At 45.5% G+C, this 23469-nt stretch overlaps 1 protein-coding gene across 1 annotated transcript in view; it reads left to right on the top strand.

Annotated features, from left to right (window-relative positions):
• The window catches only part of LOC137528401 (ADP-ribosylation factor-like protein 13B), a 2482321-nt gene that overhangs the window by 1478558 nt on the left and 980294 nt on the right, over positions 1-23469 (top strand). The window lies entirely within an intron of this gene.

Raw genomic sequence — 23469 nt, 5'->3', positions numbered from 1 at the left:
ACCCATACACATGTGTTTTTATTTTTGTTATTGTTTTGTGCACTAAAATGCCCTAACTATCTATATAAGTTTTGTCCTTCAACTATATTGTGCAATCCTACTTTTCACCACTCACCACCAATAAGACAGATAAGGCACATGTAAATAAGAATACTGTGTTAGCCTAAAACATGTTTACATGTTCTTTTACTTGTTTTTTAACTTATTTATCAAATTATTCGCTTATTTATTTGTTTAATTATTTTTTATAGTAACACATATGTAGGACTACTACACTTGCCCATACCCATACCCTAAACCAACATGGCCGCCACACACTCAAATGCACTACTGCACATGTGCGTGATATCATCACTGTTTACCCATATCACACTTTACCTAGCTGAATTTCCTCACTCCCCATTGGACCACATCTGCACTTCTGACTAATGATGTGCCTCTTTTATAATCATGCATCCCTTGTTTCTTATTTTATTTTGATGTTCCTTTTAAGCTTTTTGTTTATGTTGTGTTTGTTTTTTATATGTAAACGTAGTATGGATAGCACTCCTGTTGATTTAGTGGGTGATGTGCCAAGGTCACTGGGTTCCGCAGCATTCAGAGCCCCAACTTGATCCAGAAGAATTGAGGACCGGCACCATCAGGTAAGTATTTGCTCTTTATTACAGACACATGACCAGATTGCAAACAAGCATAGCAGCGATGTTTCGGAGGACAATCCCTCCTTTCTCAAGCTCTGTCAGTGTCTAAATGATAACACACAATCTATCACATCCTTTTAAATATGAAGCTAACCAATCAGAGTGTTGCCACCTTTTTGGCAACCAATCCCCATCAGTCCTGCAACGCGGACCTGAAAGAGGACTGCTACTCTATATGCACACACTCTGTAGCCAATGTGGACCTCAGAAACACGGTCACGTGCGGGGCTGCCTTTCGTGACACAAGCGGCAGTCTGACACTCCCCCTGGGACGCCATGCCATTGCAGGCTGGACACCTTAGAGCCGCGTGGCCACGTGGGCGGTTTGTTTACATTCCGCCGCACGTTGGGCGGTGTGGTGCGTCATAGAGAGGAGCGTACACGCGCCCCTCACGGAGGTAGAGGTTTCCCATCAGGTCCGCTCCATCGAGGGGCGTAGACCTGATGACGTTTTCCAGCACACCTCTCCTCATTGCATGGCGTCCCAGGGGGAGTGTCAGACTGCCGCTTGTGTCACGAAAGGCAGCCCCGCACGTGACCGTGTTTCTGAGGTCCACATTGGCTACAGAGTGTGTGCATATAGAGTAGCAGTCCTCTTTCAGGTCCGCGTTGCAGGACTGATGGGGATTGGTCGCCAAAAAGGTGGCAACACTCTGATTGGTTAGCTGCATATTTAAAAGGATGTGATAGATTGTGTGTTATCATTTAGACACTGACAGAGCTTGAGAAAGGAGGGATTGTCCTCCGAAACGTCGCTGCTATGCTTGTTTGCAATCTGGTCATGTGTCTGTAATAAAGAGCAAATACTTACCTGATGGTGCCGGTCCTCAATTCTTCTGGATTATGTTTTTTATATGTTCTTATGTCACTCATATTTACCTTTATTATTGATACAATGAGGCTCAATCTTCATCATATGAGAGTTCATTCACCATACAAATTAGTATGAGAACATGTTTTGATGTGCCAATGATATTAACAACGGCCATGCAATTCTCTGCCACTTGATGGCAGCATAACACTACTTTTATAAAGCAATCTAATATGTTTGTAAATGTCTCTTAGATCGAATATTTTTCTTATACATTGATCCTGTGTTGAATGTTCTCACGCGTACGTACAAAAAGGGCGCCTGGACAAAAAGGGCGCGGGGTGTAAACTCTAAATAATAATTAATCATTAATAGGGTTTATAAATATAGTGTGCTATATTTCGTTTACAAATAATGTTTAACAAAATTATAAATCATTAAATAATGTCTATGAAATCGGAAATTGTGAAAACGTTAATCTTCCCTGTTTCAAAAGTTAAACTTATAATTACGTTTATAAAAAAACCAATAATATATGTTTAATTGTTATAATTGTATATTATTGTGAATAACCGTCATTTATGGTTTGTTCTTATAATAAAATCTGAAAATATTGTTTATAAAGATGATATAAATATAACTACGTTCGTAATAAGTGTTGTAATACATTAGTAATTATTACTAAAATTTTACTAAAACTATACCTAAGCCTACTCTTACACAGAACCCTACCTGTACCTATCCCTAACCCCTAGACTCCCCTGTTGGTGCCTAAACCTAAGACCCCCCTGTTGGTGCCTAAACCTAAGACCCCCCCTGTTGGTGCCTAAGTAACCCTCCCTGTACCTACCCCTAACCCCTAGACCCCCCTGTTGGTGCCTAAACCTAAGACCCCCCCTGTTGGTGCCTAAACCTAAGACCCCCCTGTTGGTGCCTAAACCTAAGACCCCCCTGTTGGTGCCTAAACCTAAGACCCCCCTGTTGGTGCCTAAACCTAAGACCCCCCTGTTGGTGCCTAAGTAACCCTCCCTGTACCTACCCCTAACCCCTAGACCCCCCTCTTGGTGCCTAAACCTAAGACCCCCCTGTTGGTGCCTAAACCTAAGACCCCCCTGTTGGTGCCTAAACCTAAGACCCCCCTGTTGGTGCCTAAACCTAAGACCCCCCTGTTAGTGCCTAAACCTAAGACCCCCCTGTTAGTGCCTAAACCTAAGACCCCCCTGTTAATGCCTAAACCTAAGACCCCCCTGTTAATGCCTAAACCTAAGACCCCCCTGTTGGTGCCTAAACCTAAGACCCCCCTGTTGGTGCCTAAACCTAAGACCCCCCTTTATTATGTGGATAATTATGTTTTACTAATTGTGGATTAAAAAAATATTTTGCAATTTACGTTACGTACTGATCGCTTTATTTTGTGAATAATAATGTTTTACAAACAGTAAGGGATAAAACTTTAAATAATGTTTTAATTATTTAAATAAGATAAATATGTTTAGTATTTTCATAAACGTTATTCGGCACGGGTGCATTTTATAAACGTAAATCACCACAAGTTCAGTTATAAATCATTAAACAGCTCCGGGCGCCGTTTGTAAACTTTATTTAGCTCCTGGCGCCGTTTATAAACTTTATTTAGCTCCGGCGCCCTTTTTTCCTACCCGGCGCCCATTAAACGCTATTTATTATGGGAGTGAATGGCGGCGCCCTTTTTGTCCACTAGCGGCATGCGCCCTTTTTTCCCAGCTCCTGTTCTCACTGCTATGATCTTATCCATGTATATTAGGTAGTTCATATGGTTTATCCTGTCGTTTTTCATATACATTGCCATAATGCAGGTAGTATGGGCATCTTGCCCTTCTTCACTATGGTTGATCGCCCCCACGCATGCGCCATACACCTCATGCGTACTGCGTCAATTCGGACGCATGCACACTCTTATCAACAAAACCCGGCGCCGTGGACGTCACTCCATTATGCAAAGTGTGACGTGGGCAGAGCGCATTACGCTCACGCACGGCACTCGTCCCCCTCCTACTCCTTTTCCCCCTCCTACCCGTGCCCACCCTATGCACACATATCCTCCAATTAGCAATTTTCCTTAAATGATACATTACTCATGTACTTCCATGTGTTGATACCATTAGTACTGTCCTAGTTAATAACGCGTACGTTAAAAAGGGGCGCTGGGAAAAAAGGACGCGGGGTTTTAAACGATAAGCATGGATAACGTTTAAAAATGTATTGTACTGTATTTCGTTTAAAATTAATGTTTTATAAAGTTATAAATCATTAAATAATGTGCATTAAATCGGCAATTGTAAAAACGTTAATCTTTCATTTAAATAGTGAAACGTATAATAACGTTTAAAAAAAAAATTACTAAGTAACCCTCCCTGTACCTACCCCTAACCCCTAGACCCCCCTGTTGATGCCTAAACCTAAGACCCCCCCCTGTTGGTGCCTAAGTAACCCTCCCTGTACCTACCCCTAACCCCTAGACCCCCCTGTTAGTGCCTAAACCTAAGACCCCCCTGTTGGTGCCTAAACCTAAGACCCCCCTGTTGGTGCCTAAACCTAAGACCCCCCTGTTGGTGCCTAAACCTAAGACCCCCTGTTGGTGCCTAAACCTAAGACCCCCCTGTTGGTGCCTAAACCTAAGACCCCCTGTTGGTGCCTAAACCTAAGACCCCCCTGTTGGTGCCTAAACCTAAGACCCCCCTGTTGGTGCCTAAACCTAAGACCCCCCTGTTGTTTTTTTCGTTTAAAAATAATAAAAAAAAAAATTGTACTGTTTTTCGTTTAAAAATAATGTTTGAAAAAAATATTGTACTGTTTTTCGTTTAAAAATAATATTTAAAAATGTATAAATCATTAAATAATGTGTAATCATGAGAAGCAGTAATAAAACATTAAGTCTCCGGGCGCCGCTTTTAAAACGTTATTTTTCTCCGGCGCCCTTTTTTCCTATCGGGCGCCCATTAAACGATATTTATTATGGGAGTGAATGGCGGCGCCCGATTTGTCCACTAGCCTCCTGCACCCTTTTTTACTGTTACCGTTAATAACTGTCACTCTGCAGTATCAGTTTAGCCCTCTTCATTGTAGCCATGAATAGAGTTGGGCCGAACCTCCGATTTTAGGTTCGCGAACCGGGTTCGCAAACTTTCGCGGAAGGTTCGGTTCGCGTTAAAGTTCGCGAACCGCAATAGACTTCAATGGGGATGCGAACTTTGAAAAAAAAAAAAATTATGCTGGCCACAAAAGTGATGGAAAAGATGTTTCAAGGGGTCTAACACCTGGAGGGGGGCATGGCGGAGTGGGATAGATGCCAAAAGTCCCCGGGAAAAATCTGGATTTGACGCAAAGCAGCGTTTTAAGGGCAGAAATCACATTGAATGCTAAATGACAGGCCTAAAGTGCTTTAAAACATCTTGCATGTGTATACATCAATCAGGTAGTGTAATTAAGGTACTGCTTCACACTGACACACCAAACTGTTCACTGAACAGAACAGGTATGCAGTGGCGGGTTCACTGAACAGGTATGCAGTGGCAGGATCAATGAACAGGTATGCAGTGGCAGGATCACTGAACAGGTACGCAGTGGCAGGATCACTGAACAGGTATGCAGTGGCAGGATCACTGAACAGGTATGCAGTGGCAGGATCAATGAACAGGTATGCACTGGCAGGATCACTGAACAGGTATGCAGTGGCAGGATCAATGAACAGGTATGCAGTGGCAGGATCAATGAACAGGTATGCAGTGGCAGGATCACTGAACAGGTATGCAGTGGCAGGATCACTGAACAGGTATGCAGTGGCAGGATCACTGAACAGGTATGCACTGGCAGGATCACTGAACAGGTATGCAGTGGCAGGATCAATGAACAGGTATGCAGTGGCAGGATCAATGAACAGGTATGCAGTGGCAGGATCAATGAACAGGTATGCACTGGCAGGATCACTGAACAGGTATGCAGTGGCAGGATCAATGAACAGGTATGCAGTGGCAGGATCACTGAACAGGTATGCAGTGGCAGGATCACAGTACAGGTATGCAGTGGGCTGAGGGCTCACTGAACAGAACAGGTATGCAGCCAGGAAGAAGTTAAGCCTAACTAATCTTTCCCTATGAGAGACTGCAGCAGCTCGCCCTACTCTCACTAATGCAGGCACACGAGTGGCCATAACGGCCGCCGCTGCCTGCCTTATATAAGGGGGGGTGGGGCTCCAGGGGCTAGTGTAGCCTAATTGGCTACACTGGGCCTGCTGACTGTGATGTAGAGGGTCAAAGTTGACCCTCAGGTGCATTATGGGGCGAACCGATTTTTTGCGAACTTTTGCCGCAAAACGTTCGCGTGCGACACCCGCACGCGAACCACCTAAGTTCGCGCGAACCACGTTCGCCGGCGAACCGTTCGGCCCAACTCTAGCCATGAATGTTTATTGTTTTTGTCTTTGTCCACAGTTGTCCCCAATTTTGCCTGATGAAGCAGGTTTGACCTGCGAAGCCGTTGCATTTTTGTTTGGGGTACCGTATAATAAATGTGTTGATTTATATGATAAAAGGATCTCTTGTCTGCTTTTGAGATGCGAGCCCACCACTTCCTTAACGCATTTCTAAAGGTTTTATGAATTTTTATCCTGCTGGCGCCTCTGTTCCACATTCAAATATACTGTGTCCACTCCTGGTGGAGGGGAGTGTTACCCCCTTTCTTTATTCCTTTCTACAGAGAGCGACTTCTTAGCCCTGATCTAATCTCCTCACCTGACTGTATAGTGGTTGCCTGAATGGTAATCCATGTTTGTGAGTATAACTTCTCTCACTTAACCATTTGATCAATTATCTTAACATACTTCACCATATTGGGCTCTCGATTTTTTCTCTTTTACATTCTTTTCTCTTTTACCACCTGTGCCTGAGTGGTGTTTATGTGTTGCTTTTTTTTTCCACATGCACCTGTATATAAGTCTATGTACATATGGGTTTATATTTATATACTGTATATCTCTGTGCCTATCTATGTGTTCATATACAGTATGTGTATGTATATATAAATGCTCCGCCCCCACACACACGCCCACCCTGACCTCCCTAACCTATATCTTCCCATTTCCTCCCCTTTTTTTTGCCCCTCTCCCCCTCATATACTCTTATATACTGCCCTCCCCACATACACTCTCTATACGCTTATAAATATTTTTATATCCCATCACTTTTTGCTTGAATTGTTGTTACAAATAATGGTTGTTGCAAGTCTTAACCACTTCAGGACCACAGTCTTTTCGCCCCTTAAGGACCAGAGCCTTTTTCTCCATTCAGACCACTGCAGCTTTCACGGTTTATTGCTCGGTCATACAACCTACCACCTAAATGAATTTTACCTCCTTTTCTTGTCACTAATACAGCTTTCTTTTGATGCTATTTGATTGCTGCTGCGAGTTTTACTTTTTATTATATTCATCAAAAAAGACATGAATTTTGTCAAAAAAATGACTTTTTTAACTTTCTGTGCTGACATTTTTCAAACAAAGTAAAATTTCCTATACATTTGAGCGCGAAAGTTATTCTGCTACATGTCTTTGATAAAAAAAAAAACATTCAGTGTATATTTATTGGATTGGGTAAAAGTTATAGCGTTTACAAACTATGGTGCCAAAAGTGAATTTTCCCATTTTCAAGCATCTCTGACTTTTCTGCGCACCTGTCATGTTTCATGAGGGGCTAAAATTCCAGGATAGTACAAATACCCCCCAAATGACCCCATTTTGGAAAGAAGACATCCCAAAGTATTCAGTGAGAGGCATGGTGAGTTCATAGAAGATTTTATTTTTTGTCACAAGTTAGCGGAAAATGACAGTTTGTGACAAAAAAAAAAAAAAAAAAAAAGTTTCCATTTCTTCTAACTTGCGACAAAAAAAAATGAAATCTGCCACGGACTCACTATGCTCCTCTCTGAATACCTTGAAGTGTCTACTTTCCAGAATGGGGTCATTTGTGGGGTGTGTTTACTGTCCTGGCATTTGGGGGGTGCCTAATTGTAAGCACCCCTGTAAAGCCTAAAGATGCTCATTGGACTTTGGGCCCCTTAGCGCAGTTAGGCCGCAAAAAAGTGCCACACATGTGGTATTGCCGTACTCAGGAAAAGTAGTATAATGTGTTTTGGGGTGTATTTTTACACATACACATGCTGGGTGGGAGAAATATCTCCGTAAATGACAATTTTTTTATTTTTTTTACACACAATTGTCTATTTATAGAGATATTTCTCCCACTCAGCATGGGTATGTGGAAAAATACACCCCAAAACACATTATACTACTTCTCCTGAGTACGGCGATACCACATGTGTGGCACTTTTTTGCACCCTAACTGCGCTAAGGGGCCCAAAGTCCAATGAGTACCTTTAGGATTTCACAGGTCATTTTGAGAAATTTCGTTTCAAGACTACTCCTCACGGTTTAGGGCCCCTAAAATGCCAGGACAGTATAGGAACCCCACAAATTACCCCATTTTAGAAAGAAGACACCCCAAGGTATTCCGTTAGATGTATGGTGAGTTCATAGAAGATTTTTTTTTTTTGTCACAAGTTAGCGGAAATTGATTTTAATTGTTTTTTTTCACAAAGTGTCATTTTCCGCTAACTTGTGACAAAAAATAAAATCTTCTATGAACTCGCCATTCTCCTAACGGAATACCTTGGGGTGTCTTCTTTCTAAAATGGAGTCATTTGTGGGGTTCCTATACTGCCCTGGTATTTTAGGGGCCCTAAACCGTGAGGAGTAGTCTTGAAACCAAATGTGGCAAAATGACCTGTGAAATCCTAAAGGTACTCATTGGACTTTGGGCCCCTTAGCGCACTTAGGGTGCAAAAAAGTGCCACACATGTGGTACCGCCGTACTCAGGAGAAGTAGTATAATGTGTTTTGGGGTGTATTTTTACACATACCCATGCTGGGTGGGAGAAATATCTCTGTAAATGACAATTATTTGATTTTTTTTACACACAATTGTCCATTTACAGAGAGATTTCTCCCACCCAGCATGGGTATGTATAAAAATACACCCCAAAACACATTATACTACTTCTTCTGAGTACGGCGATACCACATGTGTGACACTTTTTTGCAACCTAGGTGCGCTAAGGGGCCTAACGTCCTATTCACAGGTCATTTTGAGGCATTTGGATTCTAGACTACTCCTCACGGTTTAGGGCCCCTAAAATGCCAGGGCAGTATAGGAACCCCACAAGTGACCCCATTTTAGAAAGAAGACACCCCAAGGTATTCTGTTAGGAGTATGGTGAGTTCATAGAAGATTTTTTTTTTGTCACAAGTTAGCGGAAAATGACACTTTGTGAAAAAAAAAACAATACATATCAATTTCCGCTAACTTGTGACAAAAAATAAAATCTTCTATGAACTCATCATACACCTAAAAGAATACCTTGGGGTGTCTTCTTTCTAAAATGGGGTCACTTGTGGGGTTCCTATACTGCCCTGGCATTTTAGGGGCCCTAAACCGTGAGGAGTAGTCTTGAACCCAAATGTCTCAAAATGACCTGTGAAATCCTAAAGGTACTCATTGGACTTTGGGCCCCTTAGCACAGTTAGGCTGCAAAAAAGTGTCACACATGTGGTATCGCCGTACTCAGAAGAAGTAGTATAATGTGTTTTGTGGTGTATTTTTACATATAACCATGCTGGGTGGGAGAAATATCTCTGTAAATGACACATTTTTTTATTTGTTTTACACACAATTGTCCATTTACAGAGAGATTTCTCCCACCCAGCATGGGTATGTGTAAAAATACACCACAAAACACATTATACTACTTCTCCTGAGTATGGCGATACCACATGTGTGACACTTTTTTGCAGCCTAGGTGCGCTAAGGGGCCCAACGTCCTATTCACAGGTCATTTTGAGGCATTTGTTTTCTAGACTACTCCTCACGGTTTAGGGCCCCTAAAATGCCAGGGCAGTATAGGAACCCCACAAGTGACCCCATTTTAGAAAGAAGACACCCCAAGGTATTCCGTTAGGGGTATGGTGAGTTCATAGAAGATTTTATTTTTTCTCACAAGTTAGTGAAAAATGACACTTTGTGAAAAAAACAATAACAATCCAATTTCCGCTAACTTTTGACAAAAAATAAAATATTCTATGAACTCATCATACACCTAACAGAATACCTTGGGGTGTCTTCTTTCTAAAATGGGGTCACTTGTGGGGTTCCTATACTGCCCTGGCATTTTACGGGCCCAAAACTGTGAGTAGTCTGGAAACCAAATTTCTCAAAATGACTGTTCAGGGGTATAAGCATCTGCAAATTTTGATGACAGGTGGTCTATGAGGGGGCAAATTTTGTGGAATCGGTCATAAGCAGGGTGGCCTCTTAGATGACAGGATGTATTGGGCCTGATCTGATGGATAGGAGTGCTAGGGGGGTGACAGGAGGTGATTGATGGGTGTCTCAGGGGGCGGTTAGAGGGGAAAATAGATGCAATCAATGCACTGGGGAGGTGATCGGAAGGGGGTCTGAGGGGGATCTGAGGGTTTGGCCGAGTGATCAGGAGCCCACACGGGGCAAATTAGGGCCTGATCTGATGGGTAGGTGTGCTAGGGGGTGACAGGAGGTGATTGATGGGTGTCTCAAGGTGTGATTAGAGGGGGGAAATAGATGCAAGCAATGCACTGGCGAGGTGATCAGGGCTGGGGTCTGAGGGCGTTCTGAGGTGTGGGCGGGTGATTGGGTGCCCGCAAGGGGCAGATTAGGGTCTAATCTGATGGGTAACAGTGACAGGTGGTGATAGGGGGTGATTGATGGGTAATTAGTGGGTGTTTAGAGGAGAGAATAGATGTAAACAATGGATTTGGGAGGTGATCTGATGTCGGATCTGCGGGCGATCTATTGGTGTGGGTGGGTGATCAGATTGCCCGCAAGGGGCAGGTTAGGGGCTGATTGATGGGTGGCAGTGACAGGGGGTGATTGATGGGTGGCAGTGACAGGGGGTGATTGATGGGTGATTGACAGGTGATCAGTGGGTTATTACCCGGAATAACAGATGTAAATATTGCACGGGCAAATTGATAAGGGGGGGGGTCTGAGGGCAATCTGAGCGTGTGGGCGGGTGATTGGGTGCCCGCAAGGGGCAGATTAGGGTCTAATCTGATGGGTAACAGTGACAGGTGGTGATAGGGGGTGATTGATGGGTAATTAGTGGGTGTTTAGAGGAGAGAATAGATGTAAACAATGGATTTGGGAGGTGATCTGATGTCGGATCTGCGGGCGATCTATTGGTGTGGGTGGGTGATCAGATTGCCCGCAAGGGGCAGGTTAGGGGCTGATTGATGGGTGGCAGTGACAGGGGGTGATTGATGGGTGGCAGTGACAGGGGGTGATTGATGGGTGATTGACAGGTGATCAGTGGGTTATTACCCGGAATAACAGATGTAAATATTGCACGGGCGAATTGATAAGGGGGGGGTCTGAGGGCAATCTGAGCGTGTGGGCAGGTGATTGGGTGCCCGCAAGGGGCAGATTAGGGTCTAATCTGATGGGTAACAGTGACAGGTGGTGATAGGGGGTGATTGATGGGTAATTAGTGGGTGTTTAGAGGAGAGAATAGATGTAAACAATGGATTTGGGAGGTGATCTGATGTCGGATCTGCGGGCGATCTATTGGTGTGGGGGGGTGATCAGATTGCCCGCAAGGGGCAGGTTAGGGGCTGATTGATGGGTGGCAGTGACAGGGGGTGATTGATGGGTGGCAGTGACAGGGGGTGATTGATGGGTGATTGACAGGTGATCAGTGGGTTATTACCCGGAATAACAGATGTAAATATTGCACGGGCGAATTGATAAGGGGGGGGTCTGAGGGCAATCTGAGCGTGTGGGCAGGTGATTGGGTGCCCGCAAGGGGCAGATTAGGGTCTAATCTGATGGGTAACAGTGACAGGTGGTGATAGGGGGTGATTGATGGGTAATTAGTGGGTGTTTAGAGGAGAGAATAGATGTAAACAATGGATTTGGGAGGTGATCTGATGTCGGATCTGCGGGCGATCTATTGGTGTGGGGGGGTGATCAGATTGCCCGCAAGGGGCAGATCAGGGGCTGATTGATGGGTGGCAGTGACAGGGGGTGATTGACGGGTGATTGACAGGTGATTGACAGGTGATTGACAGGTGATCAGGGGGGATAGATGCATACAGTACACGGGGGGGGGGGGTCTGGGGGGGGGGTCTGGGGAGAATCTGAGGGGTGGGGGGGTGATCAGGAGGGAGTAGGGGGCAGATTAGGGACTTAAAAAAAAAATAGCGTTGACAGATAGTGACAGGGAGTGATTGATGGGTGATTAGGAGGGTGACTGGGTGCAAACAGTGGTCTGGGGGGTGGGCAGGGGGGGGTCTGAGGGGTGCTGTGGGCGATCAGGGGGCAGGGGGGGGGAAATCAGTGTGCTTGGGTGCAGACTAGGGTGGCTGCAGCCTGCCCTGGTGGTCCCTCGGACACTGGGACCACCAGGGCAGGAGGCAGCCAGTATAATAGGCTTTGTATACATTACAAAGCCTATTATACACTGTTGCAGCGGCGATCCGGATGCCAGTAACCCGCCGGCGCTTCCGAACGGCCGGCGGGTTACGGCGAACGGGGGGCGGAGCCAGTCCCCGGCGGCTGATCGCGTCACGAATGACGCGATCGCCGCATAGCCACTCCCGCAGCCGCCCCCGCCGATGGGCGTATTGCGGTCGTTTGGGCCCGGACTTTGCCGCCGCCCATCGGCTGGGGGCGGTCGTTAAGTGGTTAAGGTAAGTACACATATCAGATCATTTTTAACCACTTTGTCCTCCTTGACGTATAAAAACGTCAAGGAGGACAGGCGCGCTCCCGCGGCCGATCGCGTGCGTGCACGCGCACTCCCGGCCGCGGAGTCGGTAGCCACGGAATCAATGTATCGGGCTGGGGAGCCCGATCATTGATTCCTCTCCCCCGCTGAAAAAGCGACAGCTTCTCTCGGAAGCTTCGCTCTTTCTGAAGCTGTGTCCCTCTAAGCGTACATTGTACGCTTAGAGTGACGTCATGTAAAAAAAATCGAGATTGCCATCTTGTGGCCAAAAAGTAAAACTACATATAAATGCCCAAAAACATTACAATACACCAATATTTCCCCAAATAAAACACTTTTAAAACCCACCCTCCCAAAAATGCCCACATAAAATGTTTAATAAAAAAAAAACAAAAAAAACATTACTATAAAAAAAACAAAAACACATAAATATTTACCTAAGGGTCTAAACTTTTTAAATATCTATGTAAAGATGAAATATTTCTCTATATTTTTTTTTTTATAAGCTTGTAAATAGTGATGTATGCAAAACGGAAAAAATGCTCTTTTATTTCCAAATAAAATATTGTCGCGATACATTGTGATAGGGACATAATTTAAATGGTGAAATAACCGTGACAAATGGGCAATAACAATACGTGGGTTTTAATTATGGAGGCATGTATTATTTTAAAACTATAATGGCCGAAAACTGACAAATAATTAATTTTTTCATTTTTTTTCTTATTCTTCCTGTGAAAATGCATTTACAGTAAAGTGGCTCTTAGCAAAATGTACCCCCCAAAGAGAGCCTAATTGGTGGCGGAAAAAACAAGATATAGATCAGTTCATTGTGATAAGTAGTGATAAAGTTATAGGCTAATGAATGGGAGGTGAACATTGCTCGGATGCATAAGCTGAAAACGACTGAGATGTTAAGTGGTTAAACGAACGATCCTTCTAAACGAGCAATCAAAGATAGACAACAATAAAGTAAGGACCGTTCAAGGATCAAGCAGAATACACACATAAACGATCTAAAGAACGATATTTTAAGGGAAGTGAGGTAATGTACATCGGAAATGACGTATGTATAACGACATAGACCGACCAATTAATGAACTGATATGAACGATCGTCGGTTAAGTGTTTGTGTGAATAGTGTATGAGTGTGAATGCATGAGAGCGTGTAGCTATGTGTGTGTAGTAATGACTGTGTCTTTAGTCTTTACTTTAAAATAATAATCAAAAAAATATATATATATAATAAAAAAAAAGAATGTTCGTTCATTCAACGCACGCGTATGGATGAGAAGTCCACGGCTGTATATGCAGAACATGCGTTCTGTGTCAAATGATTGTTCTATATTGGTAAATTAGCTGTACACACTTTGGTCGTTACAAAAAATCAAACGGGACGGATCAAAAACGACTAACGATATTGGTCGTGTACACGCGTCGTTGGAAATCGTTCGTTATGTTTATGTGAACGATCGTCGGTTGTGCATGCAAAAATCGATCATTCTCGTTCATGTACAAACGGTTTTTATCTGACGTGTGTACGAACCTTTACTTAGCCATCTGTCTTTACCCGCAGTATATGCTCCATCTTATTGCCTGAGAAAGCGGGTCACTCCCGCAAAACACGTTCTATTTTACTGGAGTATGTAAATAAATTGTTTTGCTAAAAATTGATCGGCATTTTCTTGTGTCTGCCCGGAGGAGGTAAGTCCACCACTACCTCATCACTTTTAAACGTTTTAGATCTTTTTATCATTCTGTATCCATACTACAATATTAATAATAGGCCATGCCTTAGGATGTTGAAGTATTAACCATTTCAGCCGCCCGGACGTGATCCTCACGTCCATGCGGCTTCTCTGATGCAGAGGCGCGCTTCGGTGCGATCGCGGGCTCACCCCCATGTCCCTGTGTTGTCCCCCGGTAGCCCTGGGATCAGTGAACGGTAACATGGTTCCCATTCACCGATCTAAGTTGCAGGAAGAAGTCCCCGTCCTTCTTGTGCTTCCGGTAAGTGAGAAGCACAATGAGAAAAAAAAACTCAAGGTGGCCATCTTGTGGCCAAATAGTAAAACTACATCTACATATAGTTTTTTTATGCCAATTTACACATATTATAACATTAAAAATTAACTGTTTATTTCACAACACCCAAAAAATTATCCAAATAAAATTTTAATGAAAAAAAAAAATTACAATAATAAAAAAAAAACATAAATAGTTACCTAAGGGTCTGAACTTTTAAAATATGCATGTGAAGGGGGTATACTACAAACAATTTTTAAGTTATAAGCTTGTAAATAGTGATGGACGCAAAACTGAAAAATGCACCTTTATTTCCAAATAAAATATTGGCGCCATACATTGTGATAGGGACAAAATTTAAATGGTGTAATAACCGAGACAAATGGACAAATAAAATACAAAGGTTTTAATTATGGTAGCATATATTATTTTAAAGAGGGGCTGTTAGGTATAGGGTCTCAGAGAAAAAAAACACATATATCAGTAGCTAAATATTGGCTGTACTTACATTACATATGCATTTCACTGTCCACGTTTGGATTTCACAGAATTTTTATATAGTATTTGCAGAGAATGGTGCTCCTGACAGCTCATGGCAGGTTTCATGTTTGTCTGTCTCCTATGAAGCCAATTGTGATGTCATATCCTCCCAGCTTCCTGATGATTCCACTTACAAAAAAGATCCTAATGGACAACACTACTGTGCAGTGAATATTAATTAGCAATGTGGCTAGGAACAATAGCGGACTCATGCAGTATACTCTAACGGAACATGTGCCCTGTGATTTTTCAGTGCTGGCTGCTGTTACAAGCTGCTGTAACATGAGCCTGTAACGTCTCACTGAGAAAGCAGCCTTAGGGCGTGATAGGGAAATGAAGGGGATGACCCAAGGTACTGCAGTGGGGAGAAGAGGCAGTCCCAGAATGCTTTGCAGTATCTGTTATGCGTCCTGCCGGCCTCCTTCAGAGCTTTGGAATAACCAGCCTTGCTGTTCAGCACACATCATATTAAGAGAGATTTTTAACTTCAGTATTGCCTTTTTGGCTTCCTTCTAAACTGTTTAACACAGGAGAATAGAGGTTTAAATTAGCTTTTGCAGCCTGACAGTTACTCTTTAAAGCTATAATGGCCGAAAACTGAGAAATGATTTTTTTTCTTAATATTCCTGTTAAAATGCATTTATAAAAAAATAATTCTTAGCAAAATGTACCGCCCAAAGAAAGCCTAATTAGTGGCCGAAAAAACAAGATATAGATCAATAAATTGTGATAAGTAGTGATAAAGTTATTAGCGAATGAATGGGAGGTGAAAATTGCTCTGATACAGTGAAAAATCCCCGCGGGCTGAAATGGTTAACCACTTAAGGACTGCAGTCATAAAACCCCGTAGCCTCCCTGGCGGTATGGATGAGCTGAGTTCGTCCAGCAAAAACTTGCAAAAAACGTTAATGACGAGCTGAGCTCGTCCATGCCGACAGGGAGATTTCCTGTTTCTCTGCCCCGCCAGCTGCATTTTCTTCTTATCAGAGGGAGTCCCCAGGATGGCTGGATGCCTGACTGCACGCTGTGGGTAGCGATCTGTGCTACCCACAGCGTGCAGAACAAGCATCCAGCCACCCTAGGGAATCCCTGGGCAGCCAGCGGGGCAGAGAATGTGCGGGGGATCCCCCTTGTATGTGGAGGCTGTGCTGGCGGGGGATCCCCTCTCTGTGCGGGCGGGGGGGACCCCTTTATATGGTGGCTGTTGCGGGCAGGGGATCCCCCTCTGTGCGGGCGGGGGATCCCCCTTCTATTGTGGCTTTTGCGGGCGGGGGGGATCCCCCTCTGTGCAGCTGGGGGGATCCCCCTTCTATTGTGGCTTTTGCGGGCGGGGGATCCCCCTCTGTGCGGGTGGGGGGATCCCCCTTCTATTGTGGCTGTTGCGGGCGGCCTATCCCCCTCCTCCCCCTCCCTCCCGATGTCCTCCCTCCCGATCTCCTCCCCCCCCCCTCTCTAAGCCCATTGAGTAAATAGATTTACTCACCGAGGGCTTTCTCCAGCGACGGCAGCAGCACTTCCTCCTCCATCTCCGAAGTCCCGGTCTCTGTACAGTTACATTACGAGGCTTGGTGACGTCACCAAGCATTTTAGCATGTGTCATGACGTCAAAAAGGTTGGGAACCACTGTCTTAGGAGGTAACTCAGGAGAAAAATTGCATATGGGCCTGTGTGTGTGTGTGAGTGCATGTGTGTGCGCGCATGCGCGAAGAGGATGAAGGGGGCACGAAAATCAGGTTTCGCTCGGGGCGCTGTGAAAACCTAAGGCCGGCCCTGCAACCCCCCCCGATCCACGCCACAGGCTGTTTCCTGTAGCATGGATCGGAGGGTTGGCCCTAGAGCTGCGGCCAGCTCCGGCGGCCATCTTTGTGCAGGCAGGAGAGCCCAGGCCGTGCGGTCGGGAGCCGTTCGGGGGGCTATTGAGTGTTGGTGACACGGCACGGACGGCGTCCTCCATGTCTTCCAAAGTGATGCAGGTATTCAACTTTTTTTTACTTGTAGATATGGCCTCGGAAGTCCTTTAAGGACCAGACACTTTATTTTTTTTCCCCATTCAGACCACTGCAGCTTTAACGGTTTATTGCTCGGTCATACAACCTACCACCTAAATGAATTTTACCTCCTTTTCTTGTCACTAATACAGCTTTCTTTTGGTGCTATTTGATTGCTGCTGGGATTTTTAGTTTTTGTTGTATTCATCAAAAAATACATGAATTTTGTCAAAAAAAATGATTTTTTTTTTTAACTTTCTGTGTTGACATTTTTCAAATAAAGTAAAAGTTCTATATACATTTTTGTCCAAATTTATTGTGCTACATGTCTTTGATAAAAAAAATAATTCCAATAAGTGTATATTTATTGGTTTGGGTAAAAATTATAGCGTTTACAAACTATGGTGCCAAAAGTGAATTTTCCCATTTTGAAGCATCTCTGACTTTTCTGAGCACCTGTCATGTTTCATGAGGTGCTAGAATTCCATGATAGTATAAATACCCCCCAAATGACCCCATTTTGGAAAGTAGACATCCCAAAGTATTCACTAAGAGGCATGGTGAGTTCATAGAAGATTTTATTTTTTTCAAAAAGTTTCCATTTCTGCTAACTTGTGACAAAAAAAAAGAAATCTGCCATGGACTTACCATGCCCCTCTGAATACTTTGGGGTGTCTACTTTCCAAAATGGGGTCATTTGTGGGGTGTTTTTACTGTCCTGGCATTTTGGGGGGTGCTACATTGTACAGTAAGCACCCCTGTAAAGCCTAAAAGTGCTCATAGGACTTTGGGCCCCTTAGCACACCTAGGCTGCAAAAAAGTGTCACACGTGGTATCGACATACTCAGGAGAAATAGTATAATGTGTTTTGGGGTGTATTTTTACACATACCCATGCTGGGTGGGAGAAATATCTCTGTAAATGACATTTTTTTTTAATTACAGACAATTGTCCATTTAAAGAGATATTTCTCCCACCCAGCATGGGTATGTGTAAAAATACACCCCGAAACACATTATACTACTTCTCCTGAGTATGGTGATACCACATGTGTGACCTATAAGTTCCTTTAGGATTTGACAGGTCATTTTGAGGCATTTGGTTTCTAGACTACTCCTCATGGTTTAGGGCCCCTAAAATGCCAGGGCAGTATAGGAAGCCCACAAGTGACCCCATTTTAGAAAGAAGATACCCCAAGGTATTCCGTTAGGAGTATGGCGAGTTCATAGAAGATTTTATGTATTGTCACAAGTTAGCGGAAATTGATTTTTATTGGTTTTTTTTTCACAAAGTGTCATTTTCCTCTAACTTGTGACAAAAAATAAAATCTTCTATGAACTCACCAAACTCTTAACGGAATACCCTTGGGGTATCTTCTTTCTAAAATGGGGTCACTTGTGGGGTTGATAGGTGATCAGGATGTGCTTAGAGGGGAGAATAGATGCAAGCAATGCACTGGCGAGGTGATCAGTGGGGGTCTGAGGGCAATCTGAGGGTGTGGGCGGGTGATCAGGTGCCCGCAAGGGGCAGATTAGGGTTTGATCTGATGAGTAGCAGTGACAGGTGGTGACAGGGGGTGATTGACAGGTGATCAGTGGGTGATTACAGGGGAGGATAGATGTATACAGTACACAGTGGAGGGGTCTGGGGGGGGTCTGGGGCGGATCTGAGGGTGTGTGGGGGGGGGGTGATCAGGAACCCCCAGGGGGCAGATTAGGACCTAATATAAAATATAGTGTTGACAGATAGTGACAGGGGGTGATTGATGGGTGATTAGGGGGGTGATTGGGTGCAAACAGTGGTCTGAGGGGGTGATCAGGGGGGTCTGAGGGGTGATCAGGGGGCAGGGAGGGCAGAATCAGTGTGTGTGTGTGTGCTTACCAGGGGGGGTTGCCTCCTGCCCTGGTGGTCCCTCGAATCACTGGGACCACCAGGGCAGGAGGCAGCCTGTATAATACGCTTACATTACCGTGGAGGCTTGCAGCAAGAAGGAGAGTCTGGGATCTGAGGAATCCATTACTGTGGGAGGATTGCTATATGCCATTACTGCTGTTTGTGATTTGACAGCCTGCCTTTCTGGTGAGCGCATTGTATGCTAGTAGTGTGTTTTCACTGCGGGTGTGCTTCACTGTGCAAGGCTTCACTGCGGTGGGATGAAGGCATAGGAGTTTCCAAAGAATACTACACTATATACGCATTATCTGTTTATGTTTCCCTTTCATGTAAAAACATCTAATTTAAGGATATATAAACTACAGAACAGAGTGGACTACCCATATTGGTGTATCTGTGGACACTTCCAGAATACCGTCTAAGAGCGCAGACGTCTTTTTGAATTGTGATTGTAAGGTGATACTTTGGTGCTGCGAACCGGTAATATAAACTGGAACCAAAACTGGTACTTTAGTAGAATAAGCAGAGGAGCGCAACACCCCCTTGGTTATATACACTATTGAATATTGTTAGTACTGCTGTGCATACCCCCACACCCCCCCACACCCCATATGAAAAAAATAACAGGCAGAGGCAGGCCACCTCTCAGTTCTGTTCACACAGGGGAGGACTGGCCCAGGGGGACGGGGGGCAATTGCCCCCCGGGCCGCCCGAATCTTAAGTAATTAGGGCCGGCCGCTGCTATACGCAGTGGCCGCAGACACACCACAGGTGACAGGTTCGCAGTGGGGATCGCAACCTCGCGCGATATTTCCCGGCAAGTTGAAGTATCCAATCAGAGAAGGGGCTGAGGCTGCTGGCCGTGGTGTGCCCTTGTGCGTGGCCGCGCCTGCGGTGGATGTGAGCGGCACAAGGACACAAATAGCTTAGGTTCTCTCCGGCCCGGTGGGTTGACCCTGTTTGACTCGGCCCCCCGCCTGGAGCCATTGCCGCCCGCAACGTGCTGCTGTGCCTGCGGTGTCATCAGAGTGAGCTGTCTCACTCTTCAGCTTTCTGTGCTGAGGGGGCTGGGGGCCTGGAGCTGCGGCTACGAGTGGCTGGCTGGCTGTCCTGGCTGGAGGAGTCGGACACTCTGGGGGCTGGGAGTCGGAGATGCCACCTATAGCTGCTTGCTGCTGTGGAGGAGGAGGAGGTGTAGGACTGAGGAGACAGGAGGATAGAGGAGGTCGGGTCCAGGTTGCCAGAGGAGAAGGTGGTTTTTATAAAGTTTGTTTCTGTACTTCTTCTCCCTTCTTGTCACTGACTTACACACACTTTGCTGCCTGCCTGCTACTGCTGTCAAATTCAATTCTCTGCCCAGGCCAGTGCCCTCTGAGGTTTTTTTTGTGTGATAATCATCCCCATTCCGATCCTGGCCTGAGGGGAAACGTTTTTTCTTCTTGTGGTGTGATTGGTGGCAGGGGAGGGGGGGGGGGGGGGCAGGCAGTTAGGCACTGTCAAACAGGTAGTTGGAGGGGGGGGGTAGGTGTCAGACAAGTAGTTTGAATGGTGGGTGGGCAGGAGTGGGGTTAGGCATCACCAGGTAGGTAGGTTTGTGTGTGTGTGTGTGTGTGTGTGTGTGTGGGGGGGGGGGGGGTTGTTTAAAGGAGTTATCAGGCATTTTTAATGGAATAAGTGCTACTTACCCGGGGCCTACTCCAGCCCCACGCTCCCAGCATGTCCCTCGTCGCAGCTCTGCAGTCAGCCATTCGCTGCCGCTGCCTCCCAGTCCCCGGCGATGGCACCAGTCCGACCTGGATGTTGGCCACTACTGCGCCTGTGCGAGTAGCACTGTCAATCACCGCCACGTGGACCGGAGTGTACTGCACAGGCACAGTAGTTCTGCGTCTGCACAGTACGCTCTGGTCCATGTGGCGGTGATTGACAGCGCCGCTCGCACAGGCGCAGTCGGCCTGACGTCATCGCCGGGGGCTGGGAGGCAGCGGCAGCGAACAGCTGACTGCAGAGCTGCGGCAAGGGACATGCTGAGAGCTTGGGGCTGGACGAGCCCTGGGTAAGTAGCACTTATTTTCATTAAAAAAAAAAAAAAGCCAGATAACTCCTTTAAGGTTAGGCATCAGACACAGACAGGTAGATTGTGCGGAGAAATGGGGTTAGGCATCAGGTACATAGAGTGTGTGTGTGTGTGTGTGGCTGGGGCTGTTAGTCATCACAATTTGAAGATTTGCACACAAGAAAGATATGGCTTTGGGCTGGGGATGCCGTGAAACGGGCCTCTAGTTTGTGTTGTCCCCCCAGGCCAAAAGGTCCCAGTCCTCCCCTGTGTTCACAGTTGTACTGGCATGATTTTGTGCGGCCCTCGACCAAAGTACAGTGTTCAGAAGGCACGTACCCTCAACCCCCAAGATTGTCAGGACGTAGTTGGCTGTTAAACACAGGACCCCCCTGCTCTGATTCTGGCATCCTACAGCTACTTAACACTCAGCCGGCAGCCACCATCGCTGCTACTAGCACCACAGCCGCACCAGTTGAGATGTCGCAGGAGTTATTCACACGTTTGTGGTGAATTTACTGATCCACAATTATTATTGTTCCAAGATGAAGGCACCAAGGATGTTACAACACCTCATATGTCTGAGTTGGGCATCACTATGGACTTAGGCTACTTTCACACCAAGACGTTGTGTTTTAGGGGACATTATGGTCGCATAACGTGCCCCTAACGCAACGCCTAGTGCTCTTGGATGTGGACATCAGAGTGAGCCGCGTTGTGCAGCTCACTCTGGCGTCCGTGATGCCGTGATGCGTACATTGTGACGCATGCGGCATCACGTGGTCCCGCCAGCCAATCGCCGTACAGAGCGGCTCACCAGGAAGTAAACACTGCACGTCACACCGTGCAGTGAATATTAATTAGCCATGTGCCTGGCCGAGGAGGAGGAGGGAAGACCTCCTCCTCCAACACTACTGAGCATGTGCGCACAGTCTAACGCGGCTTAGCCACACATAATGCACAGCATGCAGCACTTTCAACTTACGTGCTGCGTTACAATGTAAGGCAACGTGGGCACTGTGAACAGCCCATTGATTAATCATTGCTGTGCGGTGGGCTGCGTTACAGGCTGCACTAACGTGCGCCTGTAACGTCTTACTGTGAAAGCAGCCTTAAGGTATGAGGATGATGAAGTACATGTTGTTGGTGCAGTTTTAGAGGTGTCTGATACAAGCGAAGCTGTGGATGACGATGAAGATGATCACATGGCATGGATGTCACGTGGGATCCCGGAAGACAAGATGAACAGGGGGACAGTTCAGAGGGGGAGTCAGACAGGAGGAGACGAGTTGCTGTAAGAAGCAGGGGAAGCTCATCGGAAATGGCTCGTGGCAGTTTCTGGCTGCCTGTATCGCGTACATCAAAAAAGGGCGTCGGGAAAAAAGGGCGCCTGGTGTAAACGATAAACAGTATTATCGTTTATAGAAATATTGTGTAGAATTTCGTTTACAAATAGCGTTTTAAGAATTTATAAATCACTAAATAATGTGTATGAGATCGGCAATTCGTAAAACGTTAATCTTCCCTGTTTGTAAAGTGAAACGTATATTTACGTTTATTAAAAACCCTCCCTGTACCTATCCCTAACCCCTAGACCCCCTGTTGGTGACTAAACCTAAGACCCCCCAGTTGGTGCCTAAACCTAAGACCCCCCTGTTGGTGCCTAAACCTAAGACCCCCCCCTGTTGGTGCCTAAATCTAAGACCCCCCAGTTGGTGCCTAAACCTAAGACCCCACAGTTGGTGCCTAAACCTAAGACCCCCCTGTTGGTGCCTAAACCTAAGACCCCCCCCCCCCCCTGTTGGTGCCTAAATCTAAGACCCCCCAGTTGGTGCCTAAACCTAAGACCCCCCTGTTGGTGCCTAAACCTAAGACCCCCCTGTTGGTGCCTAAACCTAAGACCCCCCTGTTGGTGCCTAAACCTAAGACCCCCCAGTTGGTGCCTAAACCTAAGACCCCCCTGGTGGTGCCTAAACCTAAGACCCCCCTGGTGGTGCCTAAACCTAAGACCCCCCTGGTGGAGCCTAAACCTAAGACCCCCTATGGATAATAATTAATAAATAAATAACATTAAATAACATTAAATAACATAAATAACATTAATAAATAAAAAATGTAAATATAAAAATGTAAATAATTTTTTGGGGTGGATAATAATGTTTTAGAAATGTTTTAGAAATAGTGATTTAGTATCTTTATAAACGTTATTCGTCACGGGCTCATTTTGTAAATTTAAATCATCACAAACATAGTTATAAAACCTTAAAAATCTCCGGGCGCCGTTTGTAAAACGTTAATAATCTCCGGAGCCCTTTTTTCCCTGTTCGGCGCCCATTAAACGATATTTATAATAGGAGTGAATGGGGCGCCCTTTTTGTCCACTTGTCTCATGCGCCCAAATCTACTGCTTCCGCCTGTATCGCCACCTAGGGACAGCCAGCAAACACGCCCTTCAATGTCAGCTGCTGCTGCCACCACCACCAAAATGCCATCACACCAGAGCTCACCAGTGTGGAAATGTTTTTGTGTGTCTACCTCAGATTACAGCAATGCCATCTGTAATCTCTGCCAACAATAAATTGAGTCGTGAAAAAAGCAACACCCACGTAG

This window comes from Hyperolius riggenbachi, chromosome 8, assembly GCF_040937935.1.
Source record: "Hyperolius riggenbachi isolate aHypRig1 chromosome 8, aHypRig1.pri, whole genome shotgun sequence".
In the NCBI taxonomy this organism is placed as follows: domain Eukaryota; kingdom Metazoa; phylum Chordata; class Amphibia; order Anura; family Hyperoliidae; genus Hyperolius; species Hyperolius riggenbachi.
The sequence above is the reverse complement of the archived record's forward strand: the minus strand, read 5'-3'. Positions and strand labels throughout refer to the sequence as shown.